General features: G+C 36.7%; 2 protein-coding genes across 4 annotated transcripts in view; both read right to left on the reverse strand.

Moving 5' to 3' along the window:
• LOC104860580 (olfactory receptor 7D4) overlaps window positions 1–19,459 on the reverse strand; it is a 152,991-nt gene that overhangs the window by 126,341 nt on the left and 7,191 nt on the right. The window lies entirely within an intron of this gene.
• The window catches only part of LOC104876923 (olfactory receptor 7D4), an 86,728-nt gene that overhangs the window by 66,340 nt on the left and 929 nt on the right, over window positions 1–19,459 (reverse strand). The gene's annotated exons all lie outside the window — the stretch shown is intronic.

The following is a 19,459-nucleotide window of genomic DNA, read 5'->3' on the forward strand; positions in this document are numbered from 1 at the left end:
ACAAACCCTTAGGTCAAGGAGAGCCTGGAGTGAGGTATTCCAAGTCCTAAAAGAAAAGAACCTCCAACCTAGACTGATGTATCCTGCAAAACTCTCCTTCAAAATAAGATACTTCCATGATAAAGACCACCTGAGAAATTTCATGAACACCAAACCACCACTGCAAGGAATTCTAAACAATATCCTAGAAAAGGACAATGAAGTTCACAATAACATGAGGCCCAATAGACCAAATCAAATAGGCAAGGCAAGAAACTAAAAGGAGAGGGGAGAAAAAGTAAAAAGAGTCAACAAAAGGACAATAACATGACAAGAATAAGTCAGAATATATCAGTTATAACCACCAATGTTAATGGCCTCAATTTACCAATCAAGAGAAATAGATTGGTAGAATGGATTAAGAAGCAAAATCCAACAATATGTTGTATACAAGAAACACACCTAGTGCAAAAGGAAGCCCATAGACTGAAAGTGAAAGGATGGAAAACAATTCTCCAGGTGTCAGGAGCCCAGAAAAAAGCAGGGGTAGCAATCTCATTCTCAGATAAAGTAAATTTCAAACCAAAACTCATCAAGAGAGACAAAGAAGGACACTACATCCTTGTAAAGGGAACAATTCAAGAGGAAGAGTTGACAATCATAAACATATATGCACCAAATATAAATGCCCCCAACTATATAAAACAAATATTGTGTAACATGAAAAACCAAATAAGCACTAATACAATTGTAACGGAGGATTTAAATACCCCACTATCACAAATTGACAGATCATCTAGGCAGAAAATCAACAATGAAATAATAGAACTGAACCAAGCTTTGGAACATATGGATTTAATACATGTTTATAAAGTATTCCACCCCCCAAAATCAGAATGTGCATTCTTTTCGGCTGCACATGGATCATTCTCCAAGATAAACTACATACTGGCTCACAGAACAGGATTAAATAAATGCAAAAAAAATGAAGTCATCCCCTGTATATTATCAGATCATAGTGCAATCAAACTGGAGATCAATGGCACAAGAAACTATAGGAACTTCAGAAGCACATGGAAACTGAACAACACTCTCCTAAACAATCAATGGATTACAGAGGAAATTAAAGATGAAATTAGACAGTTTTTACAAATAAATGAGAATGCCAATACAACATACAGGAATCTATCGGACACAATGAAAGCAGTTCTATGGGGAAAATTCGTAACATTGAATGCCCACACTAGGAAAACAGAGAGAATTCAAATAAACAACTTAATGATGAAACTTAGACTCCTAGAAAAACAAGAACAAGAAAAACCCAAAGCTCCAACAAGAGAGGAAATTATAAAGATCCATCAGAAGTCAATGCAATTAAAACTAAGAAAACGATACAAAAATTAAATGAAACAAAGAGCTGGTTTTTTGAAAGAATAAATAAAATTGACAAACCTTTAGCTAATCTTATCAAAAAAAGGAAATAAAAAGTTCACACCCATGCAATCAGGAATGAAAAAGGCGAAGTCACAACAGATCCAAAAGAAATCCAGAGGATCATGAACACCTACTTTGAGAACCTGTACTCTAATAAAATGGAAAACACAGAAGAAATGGACAGATTTCTAGATACTTATGAATTACCAAAGTTGAACGAAGAAGATAAAAACATTTTAAACACCCCAATCACAATCAGTGAAATTGAAAATGTAATTAAAAACTTACCAACAAAGAAAAGCCCAGGCCCTGATGGATTCACTGCTGAATTTTACAAGACATTTAGAGAAGAACTACTGCCATTACTCTTCAAACTTTTCAATGAAATAGAAAGGGAAGCTATACTTCCAAATTCATTCCTGGAAGCAAGTATCACTCTGATTCCCAAACCAGAGAAAGATACAACCAAAAAGGAGAACTACAGACCAATCTCCTTAATGAATATAGATGCAAAAATCCTTAATAAGATACTAGCAAACAGAATACAGAGGATTATTAAGAAGATCATCCATCATGACCAAGTCGGATTTATTCCAGAGATGCAAGGGTGGTTCAACATACGAAAGTCAATAAATGTAATGCATTATATAAACAAAGTCAAGGACAAAAACCATATAATCCTCTCAATAGATGCAGAAAAAGCATTTGATAAAATTCAACACCCATTCATGATAAAAACCCTGCAAAAAATTGGAATAGATGGTCTATACCTCAATTTAATAAAGGCTATTTATGAAAAACCATCAGCCAACATCATATTAAATGGCCAAAAACTGAAAACCTTCATGTTAAAATCAGGAAAAAGACAATGATGCCCACTATCACCACTCCATTTTGATATAGTTCTGGAAACATTAGCCACAGCAATTAGACAAGAGAAAGAAATTAAAGCAATAAAGAAAGGAAAGGAAGATGTGAAACTGTCATTATTTGCTGATGATATGATATTCTACATTGGAGAACCAAAAAACTCCACCAAAAGACTTCTAGACTTAATGGACATATTCAGTAGAGTAGCTGGATACAAAGTGAACACCTCAAAATCAATAGCCTTCTCACAAATAACAGACTCACTGAGAGAGAAATAAGGGGAAAAATTCCTTTACAATAGCATCCAAAAAAATGAGGTATCTAGGAATAAATCTAACAAAAGAAGCAAAGGATCTCTACACTGAAAACTACAACACTCTGAAAAAAGAAATCGAAGAGGATATAAAAAAATGGAAAGATATCCCCTGCTCCTGAGTAGGAAGAATCAACATAGTGAAAATGGCCATAGTAGCAAAACTTCTATATTCATTCCATGTTCCAAAGCTTCTATATACATTCAATGCAATGCCAATTGAAATTCCAACACTATATTTCACAAAACTAGAAAAAACGATACAAAAATTCATTTGGAACCATAGCAGACCTGGAATAGCAAAAGCCATTTTAGGCAACAGACACATGGCACTGGGAATAACAATTCCCAATTTAAAACTATACTACAAAGCCACTGTGATAAAAACAGCCTGCTATATACATTCAATGCAATGCCAATTGAAATTCCAACACTATATTTCACAAAACTAGAAAAAACGATACAAAAATTCATTTGGAACCATAGCAGACCTGGAATAGCAAAAGCCATTTTAGGCAACAGACACATGGCACTGGGAATAACAATTCCCAATTTAAAACTATACTACAAAGCCACTGTGATAAAAACAGCCTGCTACTGGCAAAGAAACAGGCCTGAGGATCAGTGGAACAGACTGGAAGACACAAAAACAAACCCAGATGTACTCAGCTAACTCATCTTTGACAAAGGAGCTGACCATCCTCAGGGGAGGAAAGATAGCCTCTTTAATAAATGGTGTTGGAAAAACTGGATTTCAACCTGCCACAGATTAAAACTAGAACCTTCTCTTTCGCCATGCACTACATTAAAATCCAAATGGATTAAATATCTAAATATTAAAACAGAAACATTAAACTTGCTCGAAGGTAAGTTAGGCAGAACTCTGGAAGACATTGGAATAGGAAAAGAATTTATGAACAAATCCACCATAGTACGGGAACTAGCAGATAGAATCAACAACTGGGATCTCATCCTATTAAAAAGCTTCTGTACTTCAAAAGAAACCATCAGCAGAACTAAGAGACAATCTACAATGTGGGAAAAAATTTTACCAGCTGTTCCTCAAAGGACTATTATCAAGAATATATAAAGAACTCAAAACAATCAGTCCCCTCAAATATAAAGACCCAATTCAAAAATGGGCATCCGAAATGAAGAGACATTTCTCAGACAAAGAAGTAAAAGCAGCAAGTAAATATATGAAAAAATGTTCCACATCACTGATCATTCGAGAGATGCAGATGAAAACAACACTGAGATTCCACCTCACCCCACAAAGAATGGCTGCTATCAAGAAATCACACAATAACAAATGTTGGTGGGTTGTGGGGAGAAAGGAACCCTTCTCCATTGTTTGTGGGAGTGCAGACTGGTGCAACCACTATGGAAATCAATATGGAGATACCTCAAAGAGCTTGGATTGTAGGTTCCATTTGACCCAGCCATCCGTCTGCTGGGTATCTTTCCAAAATAACTAAAAGAATCATATCACAGAGAAGTATGTGCACCCATGTTTATAGTGGCACAGTTTGTAATAGCTAAAGCTTGGAAACAGTCTATTTGCCCATCCGTAGGAAATTGGATAAAGAAGATGTGGTTTTTCTATAAAATGGAATATTACTCAGCCACAAAAAATGAGAAAATTGATTCATTCCTAAGAAAAAGGATACATATTGAAGATATACTCCTAAGTGAAATAAATAAGGTACACATGTGTAAATACTGAATAGTTTTTCTGGTGTGAATAATCTGCAATAATACAGATGATCCTAATAAGATTACTGATATTGAGAAATTGAAGAAAGGAGCTCAAGGTGTAGGGAAGGTGGGGCGGGTAGGGGAAGGGTAAAAAGGGAAAAGAAAAAAATGTGAGATAATGAAAAGATGGAATTAAAGTGGTTGTAGACAAGGAGGGGGGGAGAAGGAGTTGAAGGGAGGTCAGGGACAAGTGGAAAAAACGAGAATCAAGACTTGTCAAGATCCCATCAATGAATGTAACTGTATAGTATCCCTAAAATATACCAATAAACTCAATTAAAGCTGGGGGAAAAAAGCACCATCTGGGAATGTAGCTGAGTTGTAGAGCACTTTCCTAGCATGCATGAGACCAGAAGTTCAGTTCCTAACAACACACTCACACATGACACTATGACATGTGATTATGTGTATATATGCATATGAGTATGTGGTGGATTAATTAATGAGCAGTTTGCATGGGAACACCCAACTGAACCAAATCAGTGTGCTGTGGGTGTGGAAGACCCCACTGAGGAATGTCATCCATGGCATCAATGGACAATAGGCGTGCAAGATTGCATACTGCTTCTTTCAAAAGAAAAGCTTTATTATGACTGATTTTCCTGAGACAAACTTGGATGTTCCTGGTGTCAGAGGAGCTCAGGTCCTCACTTTCACTGACTTGGTTGTTGTTCTCTTCATAGAATGTCTTGTCTTCACCATTGTCTTCAGTGTCACTTCCTGACTCATGTGTAGATCGCTCATCCTTATAGCAGAAAACCTTCACTGTGCTGGTGCAGACTTTCTATGTTCTACCATTGGCCCTTGGAACTTTGCAGAGCAGATCTTCGATATGGATTTGCACAAGACATTGTTGTGGCCTCAGTTTTCTGCCTAACCTGTTTGACATTCCCTTGGGTTCTAGGCCTTTAGCTGGATGGATGCTTTCCATGTCTAGTTCAAGGACAGAGCACTTTCACTCTTTTTCATTTGACTCTACCTATCATCTATCTATCTATCTATCTACCTATCATTTATCTATCTATCTACCTATCATTTATCTATCTATATACCTATCTACCTATCTATCTATATCTATTCTATATCTACCTTTTTGTATATCTATTCCTTTGCAAACTTTGTCTACAATGGTATATTTACATATTAATATGAAATGGAATTACAATTCTCATAAAAGAATGGGAAGATTGTAAATGAATTAAAGGGAAATATCAACTTTTCTCTTAGCATAGTGGTAAAACTCATTGGGTAGAAATGCATTCAACGTTCAAGACACAGAATGTATAATCGCCAGAGTATAGCTGCATTGCTCTAACATCCCTACAATGTTATGGATTTAACAAACAAACATTCATTTCCCTTGTAGAGTATCTACCAACTTGGGCAACTGAGTGAAGGGACTCCTCCATGAATAAGATCAAATTACTAGTCAATTTTGATCTTATAAAATATCCACATAAACATATACCTCCACAATGCCAAATAAATGGAAGAATGATGCTTTCATTAATGAATATTATTATACAGATTATTTTGTCATAGTTTTGGACAATGTATGTAACACACTTTGATCTTTTCACCCTTATGATTTCCTTTGCTCTTCTCTCACCTAACATTGTTCCTTTCCCAGCCTCTAATAGTCCTTGTCTAGTTCTCTGTCACCTCTTCCTTTCTGTTTTTTAATATTTGTTTGCTACAGATGAAAGAAAACATGACATTTTACTTTTTGCTTAAAACGATAAACTCCACTTCTATTTTCTTGCACAAAACATGATTCTATTTAATTTTATTGCTGAATAACATTCCTCTGTGCACAGACATTTTTTCATTGTTCATTTATTGATGGGTACCTTGGGTGATTCTATATCTCAGTTTCTGTGAACAGGGCTTGGTGGCCTATGGATATGCAGATAGTTCTGTAGAATGCTGATTTTAAATTTTTGAAGATACACTGAGAAGTGGAACAGCTAGATAAACTATTCTCTCTATTTTTAGGTGTTTTTCTTCAGGAACCTTTATGTTGTTTTCCATTTTGGCTGTATACATTTATATTCCTACTAACTATTTGGAAGACTTCCTTTCTGCTCACGTTTTCCCTGAGATTTATTCTTGTATTATTAGTGACAGTCCTTCTGTCCATGTATCTGGTCACAGTGCTCGTAACCTGCTCATCATCCTGGTTGTCATCTCTGACTCCCAACTCAACAACCTGTGTGCTTCTTCCTGTAAAACCTGTCCTTTTTTGGCTTTAGCACCACCATAGTCCCCAAGATGCTGGTGACAGCAAATCCAGCACCTGTGTGGGCTGCCTAACTCAGGCGTCCTTTTTTGCTCTTCTTGGATGTTTGGAAAGCTTACTGCTGCCAGTGATGGCCTATGACAGCTTGGTGAATATCTGCTACCCTTTGCATTACCCAGCCATCATGAACCCCTACCTCTGTGGTTTTTGGTCCTGCTGTCATTTTCCTTCAGTCTTTTGGATACCCAGGTGCACTGCATAATGATGGCACATTTGCATTGCACTCAGGTGTAGAAATAACTCATTCCTTTCGTGACCTTCCTCGGCTTCTCAAACTTGCCTGTTCTGACACCTCCACTAATAATACAGTCATGCCTCTTCTTGGCATCATGTTCAATTTTGTTTCCCTGGAGGAGGTCTTCTCTTACTATAAAACTGTTTCCTCCCTTCTGAGAATCTCATTGTTGGGTGGCAGGTATAAAGTCTTCTTTACCTGTGGCTCTCACCTGATGGCTTACTGAGAGTAACTGATTTCAATCTACACAGTGCTGACCACATTCTCTATTGTGACAGCACAGAAACAACCTAAAGGAAGCCATTTATTTCCATTTTAATTTTTTAATAGTTTTAAAATTATTTCTCTCTTATTTATAATTTATAATTTTTTATTTTTTAAATTACTTTCTCCTCTCCCTCCTCTGTATTCCCCCCCCCATTGCCCCATTGGTATTCATCTTTCTTCTTTTTGTTTGTGTTTTTGACCAAATTTGGATTTTTTCTTTTTCTTTTCTTCTCTCTTTTTCCCCCTCACAAAATTATCATTAATTTTATAGGCAAATGAATACAGTTTCTAACTTCTCTATTGCTGGTAGTTTGCTCTGTTCTTGTCTTTTTTCTTTCATTCTGTATTTTGTCCCTGTCTTCAACTGTTTCCCAATGTTTGCATGATCTTCCTTTTTTCTCTGGCCACTTTTCTAACCTTCCCCTGTCCTTCTACCATCTACCCCTCCCTCCCCAGCTCTTTCTAAGTCATATTCCTAAAAGGTGGAGTTGCTACATGTTGAAGAGTTTATTCACTATAAACGTATTTTGGGCTGGTTCTCTATTTTGACTTAATTTACATGACTAAAGTTGATTGATTAATAGCCAATAGAATTGTCATTTTCTAAAATGTGCCTAATGCTATTGTTGCTACTGATCATATCACTTAGGCTAAGGTGTTGTTTTTGAGCCAATCAATTTTTCTTCCTGGAATCCAGGAAACAAGATTGCCAGTTATTCTTTAGAGACTCAAAACCTAAAGACAAGTGACATCTGGAAGACACCTCTAAGAAGCAATCATTCTCTAAGGTCTCCAAATACAAGCAACAAGGTAACATAAGCAATACTGAAGTATCAGCATAGGAAGTAACCCAAAAACAGAAACAACAAAAACACAAATGAGAAGACACCTAAGAAACCCCAACTTCCAGCTAAGCAAAGGCAAATTCTGGGGATTTACCTCAGTGGTTCTGCTGCCTGCCTCCCATGCACAAGGACCCCGAGTTCAATTCCGGGTTCAAAACACAAAAGAAAATAAAACAATTGTGTGGTTCATGACAATGAAATTAGAGACCTCTTTGAAAAAGGAAAATGTGCAGCTACTAGAAGTTTCAAAGTAGAATAACACAAGACTGATAGGAGTCTACAAAAAGCAGGAGAAAGTACAAATGCCATGAAAAACTGTTCACAGAATTGAAGATAGAAAACTCCCCAAACAAAGTAGAAGAATTTGACATACAGAAATGTGAGGCATATAGAACTCCAACTCACCACGACCAAAAATACATCTACACCTAGGCATATAATAGGTAAGATCCCAGAAGACCAACAGAAGAGCAAAATACTGCAAGCAGTTAGAAAGAAATGAATCACATACAAAGGAAAGCCCATCCGAATCACAGCAGACTTTTCAAAACAAACTCTCAAGTCAACACTTGAAAATATTCTAAACAATAGCCTATAAAAAGACAATAAAAATTACAACTCCATGAGGCCTAAGAGAGCAAACTCATCAGGTAACGAAGAAATTAAAGGGAAAGGAGGGCAAATACAAGAGCCAATTACAGAAAAGGAACATGACAAGGATAAGTCCTACATATCAGTTTTCACCATTAAGGTTAGTGGCCTCAACTCATCAATGAAAAACAATAGACTGGAAGAATGGATAAAGAATAAAAGTGACAATAATTCCTAGATGAATGTGAATTAGCAAAGTTGAAGGAAGATGATATAAAAATTCTAAACACCCCAGTTACAATCAGTGAAATTGAAAACATGCCTAAAAAGTTACCAACAATGAAAATCCCAGGCCTGCAGGCTTCACTGCTGAATTAAACAAGACATTAAGAGAAGAAATATTTTACCACTCTCTAAATTTTTCAATAAAATGAAAAAGGGAATCAATACTTCCAAAATCATTCCTGGAAACAATTGTTACTTTGATTCTAAAGCAGAGAACAACCCAACAGCAAAACAAGAACTACAGTACCATCTCCTTAACGAACACAGAGGCAAACATCCTCAATAAAATACTGCCAAACAGAATACAGAAGGCTATCAAGAATATCATATACCCTGACCATTTGGGATTCATCCGAGGGATACAAGTAAGGATCAACATACATAAATTAATATATGTAATACACTATATTAATGGAGGGAAGAACAAAAATCATATGATCATCTTGAGAGATACAGCATTCAAGAAAATCCAACACCCATTCGTGATAAAAGCCCAACAGAAAATTGGAATAGATGTTTCCTTCTCAACCTGACAAAGGCTAGCTATGAAAAACCAACAGCCATCATCATACAATATCTGAAAACCTTCATGCTAAAATTTGGAACAAGACACAGATGTCCACTATCACCACTCCTGTTCAATATAGTTAAGGCAATATTAGCCAGAGAAGATAGACAAGAGAAAGATTGGAAAGGAAGAAGTGAAACTGTCATTATTTACTGATTATGTGACACTTTACATAGAAGACCCAAACTACTCTGTTGGAAGACTTTTTGACTTAGTGAACAGATTCAGTAGAGTAGCTGGATACATTGTCAATATAAAAAAACAATAGCCTACCTGTACACAAATAACAGACTCACTGAGAGTGAAATTAGGGAACTAATTACTCACAATAGCATCCCAAAAAATGAAATCTCTAGGAATCAATCTAATGAAGGAAGCAAAAAGACCTCTACATTGAAAATTATAGCACTCTGTAAAGAGAGATCAAAGAGGATATCAGAAAACAGAAAGACATGCCCTTCTCCTGGGAAGGAGGAATCAACATAGTGAAAATGGCCATACTACCAAAACTGCTATACAGATTCAATGCAATTCAGGTTGAAACTCCAAAAGTATGTTTCACAGTACTAGAGAAAATAATCCAAAAATTTATTTGGAACCAGAAGAGACCTAGAATATCAAAAGAAATTTAAGGCAATAGAGACATGACAGGGCCTATCAAAATAGCCAACTTGAAAGTATACTATTAACTTACTATGATAAAAACAGCATGGCACTGACAAACAAATCTGAGGATTAGTGGATGCAGAAACAACTGTGAAATACTCAGCTGCCTCATTTTTTACAAAGGGGACAACCATTCTTCCTGGAAGAAAGATAGCCTGTTTAATGCAGGGTGTTGAAAAACTGGATTTCCAGCCGGAGTTTTAGCTCAGGGGTTTGGTGGCCTGTTTTGTAAGGACAAGGACCCGAGTCCCTTCAGGTACCAAAAATAATAATAATAATAAAATAAAAAAACTTGATTTCCACCTGCGAAGGATTAAGAGTACACCCCTATCTTTTACTAAGTGTTAAACTAAAATTGAAGTGGATCAAAGATCTACATGCAAAAACAGAAACATTAAACTTGCTGGAAGATAAGTTAGGTAGAACTCTTGAAGATATTGGCACAGGAAAAGACTTTATGAACAAAACCTCATTGGCATGGGAACTAGAACAGAGTATGAATAACTGGAAATCTCATCCAATTAAAAAGAAGAAACAACTCAAAATATGGGGAAAAAATTGACCAGCTTTTCCTTCGACAAAGGTCTAGTTTGTAGAAAATATAAAGAACTTTAAAAACCCATATCTCCTAAATTTAAAGATCCTATCCAAAAAGGAGCATTTGAAATGAAAAGTCATATATCAGACAAAGTACATATAGCAAATAAACTTTTGAGAAACATGTTCAACACCACTGTCATTCAAGAGATGGAGAAAAAACACCGCAGAGATTCCACCTCACTTCAGAAAGAATGGCTTCTACCATGAATTCAACGCCTAACAATGCTGGCAGGGTTTTGTGGAGACAGAAACCCTTCTCCATTGTTGGAGCGAGTGCACATTGGTGTAACCCCATTGGCAATCAACGTTGAGATACCTTAAATAACTAGGGTTACACATCCCATTTTACCAATCTATTCCTCGACTGGGTATCTTCCCAAAATAATTAAAAGAATCATGCCACAGAGATATATGCACAACCATGTTTGTAGTAGCACAGTTCCTAATAGTTAAATCTTGGAAACAGCCGAAATGTCCATTGACTGGAGATTGGATAAAGAAGATTTTTTTATTTATAAAATAGAATACTAATTAGCCATAAAGAAGGAGAAACTAAGGACTTTTATAGATAAATGGATACACATTAAGGTGATACTCTTAAGTGAAATAAATAGGAAGGAAATGCCTAAATACTGAATTGATTCTCTGGTGTGAGGTACTAAAAGTATAAATAAGGATGAAAATGTGTATTTGATAGTATGAAATAGGACAAAACAGTCTAAAGTGGTATGGGAAGGGGGAGGAATAGTGGAAAAGAAAGAAGGGATAAGAAATATTGAGGCCATAGCCTTAAATGAAATAAGTAGGACACACATGTAAATACTGCATAGTTTCTCTGGTGTGAAAAAGTGAAAGTGTAAGTAAGATCCAGTTTGTATAACTGATGATATGAAGTAGGAAAAAAGGGCTTAAAGAGTAGAGGAAGGAGGAGGGGTAAAGGAAAGTAAATAAAGGAAAAGAAAAAACATAAGAAAAGGCAAAGAATGGAAACAAAGACTTTGTAAATAGGGAAGGGTGGTAAGGGTGAAGGGAAGGCAGGGGTGTGGGAAAAAGAAGCAAGAAACATCATGTAAAGATACAAAATCCCAATGATGAATGTGACTGCACTGTATACACAAAAAGTACCAATAAACTTCATGAATAAAAAAGATTAGGCAGCAAGATAAGCAACAAGTTTAGCATTTCAGAGTGAACAAGTTAAGGTCATTTCCTATACCTGCATGCCTTTATTTTATACTGCCCTCAGCAAATGCTATCTTGCCTCGGGAGCACTGTGATTATGGCTTTGCACACAGCCAGGAAGTCTGTACCTTTTACATGCACCTCTCTTCCTGAGGCAAGGAATCCCCGGCACTCCGAACTGTGGGGCCTGTAGCCTGGCACCTACCAATCTATACATATTATGTGGGTCTCCAACTAGCTACTGTGAAAAACACATAAGGTGACAAACGCTGGTGAGGATGTGAGGAAAAAGAAACTTCAAATGCCTTTTCTGTAAATGTAAATGAATGTTGCCATTATAAAAAAACAGTATGCAGGTTCTTCAAATATTTTAAAATAGGGCCAAAGGATTTGACTCAGCTGTCCAGTGGCCTGCCTTGCAAGTGCAAGGACCTGAGTTCATGCCTGGTACCAAAAAAAAAAAAAAATCTAAAATAGAACTACTCCAAGATCCAGCAGCCATGTTAATGTAATTCTATCTAAAGTATATGCTATCAGCAGGCCAACTTGTGTGCACATTCCCTTTAGCATAGTAGCACCCTTCATAATAGTGAAAGATTGTCGTCAACTGTTATCAGATGAATAAAGAAATGTAGCACATGTACATAATCCAGACATAAGAAGAGGCAAACCCTGATATTTTTTACATCATGGAAGAACCCGCTTGACATTAGGAGTAGTGAAAGTAAAGGAGCCAGACATAGGAAGAGAACACCACACAAGTTCACAAGTTATATGTGGATGAATCTCTGAAAAGCAGAACTCATGGAATCGCAGCAAAATGACAGCCATGAGAAACTGGGGCATAGGTTTACATAAATTGGGATCAAAGTGAGCATTTCAGCTAAGACAGGAATAACTACAAAAGTTCTACTTTACCACATCATGAATATGGTTGATAAAAACAGGTTGTGTGCTTCAGAAAAATGGAAAGTTATCAAAAGGAATCAAGAAAATAGCTGCAAAATACAGATATAAGTCAAATTTCCAAAGTATGTAATGACCTACTCCAAGTCAGAAACAAAAGGACCATCTACACGAATTGCTAAATGAGAAAATGGTCAATGAGATAATTCTCAGAAAATATATTTACTGCCAACAAATACCTGAAAGGGTGCTCAACTCGTCATAGAAAAGTGCAAATGAAAACACAGTGAGAGTCCTTCAGAGCCAAAAATTGCACTTTCTCTTTTAAAAAACTTGCCAAGCATTAGCAAAGATGTGAAGACCACAGGAACTTTATACATTAGAATGTTAAAAAAATCCAGCTACAGTAAAAATGCTTTTGCAGCTGCCCAAAGAATTAAATTCGTCATCACTATATGACACAGCTCTCCGCCTGCTATCCATATGGCCCAAATAATCGAGAAGAAGTACACTCCTGTGCTGCTTAGCAGAGAGGAGAGGTTGTGAGAAAAGCACCACTAGGCAATGTTGCCATCACACAAACTTTGCAGTGTGCATTTGTATACATGGACCTGGCTCTGGCCTCTCTCAGAAATCTAACGTTGTGGGGCCACTGTTATGTCCACAGTCTGACACTTAGCAAAACCCCACTGAAGTAAGTACATGACTGCATGCAAACAAATATGCATGCACAACTGCGGCTGTGGTAGTCAACCTATGTGAAAGACGGAAATTGTTCAAATATCCATCAGTGCATGATTTAATAAAAAACTTACAGTATACCTTTAAAGTAAAATATTATTGAGTCACAGACAGGACGCAAACATGTTAAGCGGTGAGTAGTAAGATGGAGAAAAGGAAGTAGGAAAACAGGAGCGGAAAACAGAGGGAAGGATGAATGAGAAGGAAGAAAAGAGCAGAGATCACAAGGAATAAAACACTCTTTCACGAGTTATTCTAAGCATTGATATCAATAGGAACCATATAAGAAAAAGCGATTTCAAAGCTAGACTTCAGCGTTTGTGTTCCAAAATCCGATATTTTAAGAGGGCCAAAATGATTTATCAGGTGGAAATATAAAGGCACACACTCAAAGAAACAGAGTGCAAGATATCAATAGAGAGAGACATGCTAAAGTTTGGAGCTGGGAATATTGTTTTTAGTAATGGAATTCTGTGAATTGTGCATCCAATCGTTGTTACTACAAGAGGGACAGCGAAGTTGGGAATGTGTGCTACTTTCGGCTACACATGTCATGAATTCCAAACTTAGATTCTCTCCTTCTTGCCCTAATAAAGTCTTAAAAATACAGTGAGGCACAGTCCTGATATGGCTATCATTCTTATGGTCTCCATTCCGTTTCCTCCACAGAATGCAAGAGCAAAATCAAAATCAAATGAAAATGAGAAATATTAATATTTAAACCCAGTAATACATTTTGAGGAAACCATGAAATCAGAAACTATGGGGGTGGGATATTTCTTCTTTAAGTTGAGGTGGGGAAAAAATATATGTATATATATATAAAGATGTGAACTTGGAACCTTATGGATTATTCATAATAAATGTTACAGGGTTACAAGGAACGTTTAGGGAGTTACATGGAAAGTATTGAGAGAATAACTGAAGAGAAATAAATGTGCAAATACACAAAAGAAAAGCTTTAGGGAACAGAGAGAGCAAGGTATATTTAAACGTCAGAGTATTTGAACAATGTCCATAACATCTGAATGTACAGCACAGAGGCGATCATGCTTGCCTGGGAAGAATGGGTCACAGCAGAGCTGAGGTAAACCCCAAATGCTGTCCCATAGAACAAGGACACCACGCACAGGTGAGAGCCACAGGTGGAAAATGCTTTATATCTGCTTTTAATGGAGGACATTCTCAGTAAGGAAGAGATAATCTGAGAGTAAGAGTAGAGGATCCCTGTGACAGGCAGTACACCTAGCAGTGCAATCACCACATATAGAAAGATGGCATTGACAAGGGTACTAGAGTTGGCTGCCTTGATAACCTGAGCCAGGTCACAGAGGAAATGGGGAATCTCAGTGACTATGGAGAAAGCGAGATTCTTCATCAGTAGAATGTGGATCAGGGAAGCCCAGGACATGATGATCCAACACAGCAGAACTAAAATGCCACAGAACCGAAGGTTCATGATGACTGCATATTTCAGTGGGTAGCAGATGGCCACAAAGCGGTCATAGGCCATCACAGTCAGAAGGAAATCATCCATTCCAGCAAAGGTATTTAAAAAGTATACCTGAGTGAGGCATTCTGCATAGGAGATGCCTTTTCTCTGTGCCTGGATGTTCATCAGCATCTTTGGGATCGTGGTGGAGACAAAACAGATGTCCACAAAGGACAGGTTGGAGAGGAAGAAGTACATGGGGGTGTGGAGGTGGGAGTCAGAGCTTACAGCCAGGATGATGAGCAGGTTCCCGAGCACAGCGACCAGGCACATGGACAAGAAGAGTCCAAAAAGAAGGGGCTGCAGTTCTGGTTCTTCTGAAAAGCCCAGGAGGAGGAATTCTATGAAATATGTATAGTTTGCTTCAGCCATGTGGCTGGTGCATATGCTGGGAAGGAAGAAAAGGCAATATTTATGGACAGCCACTTGCCACCTCAAACACTTGTCACTTTACAGAATGATTGATGGATAGATGTTCTTCATTGTCTACTAGATGCAGCCCATGATCCTGATGGAATCAGCCAAGTATCTCACTTTTATTTTAAATATTTTACATGAATAATTATATATTTTGAAATGTGTTCAACAAATAAATTTATATATTCAGAACTTTTAAAGTTAGAGAAATCAGTGTAACAGCATTCTTATATGAATCTATGGATCAACACATTTTTTTAGATGAACCTTCCAAAACATTTGAAGACATTTCATAATCTTAATTTTTTATTTATTCTGGAAACTCTGTAATAGTGATTAAATATAAATTAAATCAAGTTACCTTTATTATTTCATGTGGCACTTCAAAAATTTTTGAAAGTTAACACCACTCCCTCATTTTTAGAAAATTTATTATTATTATTACTACATTTTGAGCATTAAAATGCCTTGTGTACAATATCAATAAATGTTTTGTGTTATTAATAATATTATGAAGATTGAACTTTCCATTTATGGTAATTGTTTAGATACCTAAATTTCTCAAGGAGCTGTATAAGCTGTGATTTATAAATTGGATTCTTGAGTCAAACATTCTTAAATGCACTTGTTATTTCATCAATACACCATACATCTGTGTGATCCTGAGAAAATAATTTCAACTCTGAACATGTGATTCCCTTCTACATTATTAGTCATGGATACTCACCATGAGGTCAGATTGGAGGAAGGAATTAAGGGGCATGTGTGTGACTGCTCTCCTTGGGTAGAGTTGCGAGTGTTTCATACTCATGAGCTGCTGTTCTGAACATCACAATAAAGCTGTCCTGCATGAGTATCGGTTGCCAATATGCCACTTAACTGGGGCATCCACTGAGGATCAAATTTAACATAAATACAACAGGTGTGTTACCTCTTGTAAATGCCACGGAGCACTTTAAGCGCATGAAAGAGACTCTTCAGAAAATTTGATCTTCAAGGAATAGTAATTTCAAGCTTACTGGAGAAAGATTTTGAGTTGGGGGAAGAAAAAGAAAAGCATGCAAACAGCAAAATGTGATTCAGTAGAAAATAAAGTACCTAGCAAATTCAGAAAATTCACCTTCATAAGACTACATAAACATTTGGGCCATTTTAGAGTTATTATTCACTGTAAAGAACAGCACACACTTCCTCCTTTGCTCTTACTCCACCTGCCTCCTTGCACAGCCCTGAATCTCTCCATTGGCTGCACTTGCACATACCCTGTCTCCAGGATCTCCCTAAAACATTCGTTGGGATTTTGCAGAAGCTGGGACCGTACTTGTAGGTGAGGAGCAACCGGCATGTTTAAAATTACTAGCATCTGAACTGCTGAATTCTCAAGAGTTCCTCATTAAATAAATTGTTCCATTTTCTTTTGGCTCTCCAAATAATCAGCTTCCCTAGGGTGCAGAGAAGATAATAGAGCAAAAACTTCTAAGTCAATTTCACATCTATGTAGAGAGCAATAAATGAAAATGGTATTATTCCCTCCAGAAGGAGACACTGTTTTTTTCTTTTATTTGATTTAAATGTCACAAGCTATTCCCAAAAGAAAGTAATTTCTACAAGGCACCAAACCTAACAATAACTCTGCGTAGAGCCTCCCGTGAAGAACCTTTGAATGTTTGCAGAACATTTTCTCTCCACAATGTAAGTTTCTTAAAAATGTGTTAATGCAGTTAGTGAAGTAATTGTCATTTTATCCCTGTAGTTGTAATACTTTTAAAAACAGAGATATGTGGTATATACGTGGGATTTCTATATACACCAGCAATATGATGAAATATATTCTGCTGTTCTTTGTTTTCTAATTTTTATTGATTTAGTTTTATTTCTTTAATTTTTTGAGGGATGGAGGATAACTAAGCAGACAACGATTCTCTGTGAGGTGAAAGAAACATTCTATGATTGCCATGAGGGCTGTACACGTCTATAAATATCCTACAAACTGTTGAAGTGTGCACTTGCAATGGATGAATTGCCTCACAAAAGAAGTATATGCCAATAAAACTATTTGAGGGAAACTAAATTCAAAGACATCAGCAAGTTTATTTTCTTGTGGTTCAAGTAGCAGGAGTAGTATTTAAAATAATGCATTACTATTTTTTAAAGTTATATACAGGACGTGATTTCATTTCTCCTAAGAAAATGAAATCATTTGGAAGTGAGTGTGTGTGTGTGTGTGTGTGTGTGTGTGTGTGTGTGTGTGTATGGCTGTGTGTTGTCAAGGATCCAAGCCAGGCCCTCACGAATGTTAGATAAGTGCTCTCCCTCTGAGCTATACCCCAACCCTGGGTGGCACTTCTTGATTGTGGTTAGGAAAGCACCTGTATACTTCAGTACTACCTAGTTACAGTGTATTAGCACCAGGCAATTCATCAATCCTGTAAGTCCATACACTGAGGCTTATGGAACATGCTTACCATAAGGTAAACATCAATATAAAGGTTATTTTAGGGAGTGCAAGTACACCTCAGTGGTAGAGTTCGCCTAGCATGTACAAGGCCCTGGGTTCCATCCCAAGCACTGAAACAATTAATTTTGATTACTTTCTGTACGAATCAATATGAGAAAGGAAACAAAGATATTTTATTGAAAATAGGTGATCAATAAGATGAATTGAAATTTGTCATAAACTCTATTGCTGCATTAAATAAATTTTTATTCTCTATGTGTGTGTGTATACAGAGGTCTGTCCATTCAATAAGTTATTTTTCTAGAAATTTTGTTCAGCTCTGTGAATAAAAATGTGGAAATGAAAAGATATTTCATTTCTGTATAAATATTCATGTTTCATTCAATGAATTTTTACAAAAATAATAGAGATGATTGTTAGACATAAAATTTGAGTGTGGGTTGCAGGTGTTCATTATTACTAGAATCGCATAGCAGACATCAAGTGCCAAGTTCCATCCCCACTGCTGTAATAACAGTAATAAGAGACAGGAGATAAAGAAGATTTCTTTCTTTCTTTTTCTTTTTCTCCTGCTTTCTTTCCTTTCTTCAGTTTTCTTCTTTCTTGTTCCTATTTTCCCCCTATTTTTTTTGTTCTTGATTGTTCTTATGTCTACAAGAATGTGAATATAGTTTCTAGTTCTCCTGTTCCCATTTCTTTATGTTCTTGCTTTTATTCCTTCATTCTCTCTGACCCTCTTGTCTTCAGCAGTTTCCCAAAGATTACATGATCTTCCTGCATGCTCTAGCCCTGCTGCTAACCTTTCCCCTTCCTTGTATTTCTCTTTCTATCTCTGACCCAAACCCTTTGAATTCTTTTTTTTCTGGGAAGTAAATTCACTATACTGTAGAGCTTATTTACTGAAAACATATTTCTGGCTTATCCTTGGTTTTGATATGTAACCTCAAATCTACTTCATGTTGTGGAAGGTGATGGAAATATAGTCAACACAGGTTGTCATATTCTTTTCTTTTTATACTGAGGATGGAACTCAGGACCTTGCATTTGCAAGGCAGGTGGCAGCACCACTGAGCTAAATCCCCATCCTAGTTCATCATTTTCTAAGTTGTGTTTGAAATTATTGTTGATACTGATTTTATTACTTTGACCAAGTGATGTGATTAGTCTGGTAAGTTGTTCTTCCTGGTATAAAAAGACTGAGATTGCTTAAGGGGCATTACAGAGGGAAAACTCAAATGCTAGCCCTACATGGAAGACATTTCAGAGAAGTAGTCATTCCCTATGTGTTCTAAATACTGGCAATAAATATACTCACAATAAACAACAAACAAACATCAAGCAGGAATTAAAATATATTGACAGGAATTGATAGAAGTGAGAAGACACATGAACAAGATGAAAACGAAGACTTCCAGATCAGCAAAAGCAAAGCCAGAGGGCAAAGAGAAGAAACAGTCTGAAAGCCATCCCCGTAGCCTACCTGAACTGCTAACAAGGGAGGTAATGAAGGAGGCCTGGAAAAAGTGAAACAGCTCCTTTTAAAAGCACATCAA

The sequence above is a fragment of the Fukomys damarensis genome, unplaced genomic scaffold, assembly GCF_012274545.1.
Source record: "Fukomys damarensis isolate Sample0158 unplaced genomic scaffold, DMR_v1.0_HiC HiC_scaffold_37, whole genome shotgun sequence".
NCBI lineage: Eukaryota > Metazoa > Chordata > Mammalia > Rodentia > Bathyergidae > Fukomys > Fukomys damarensis.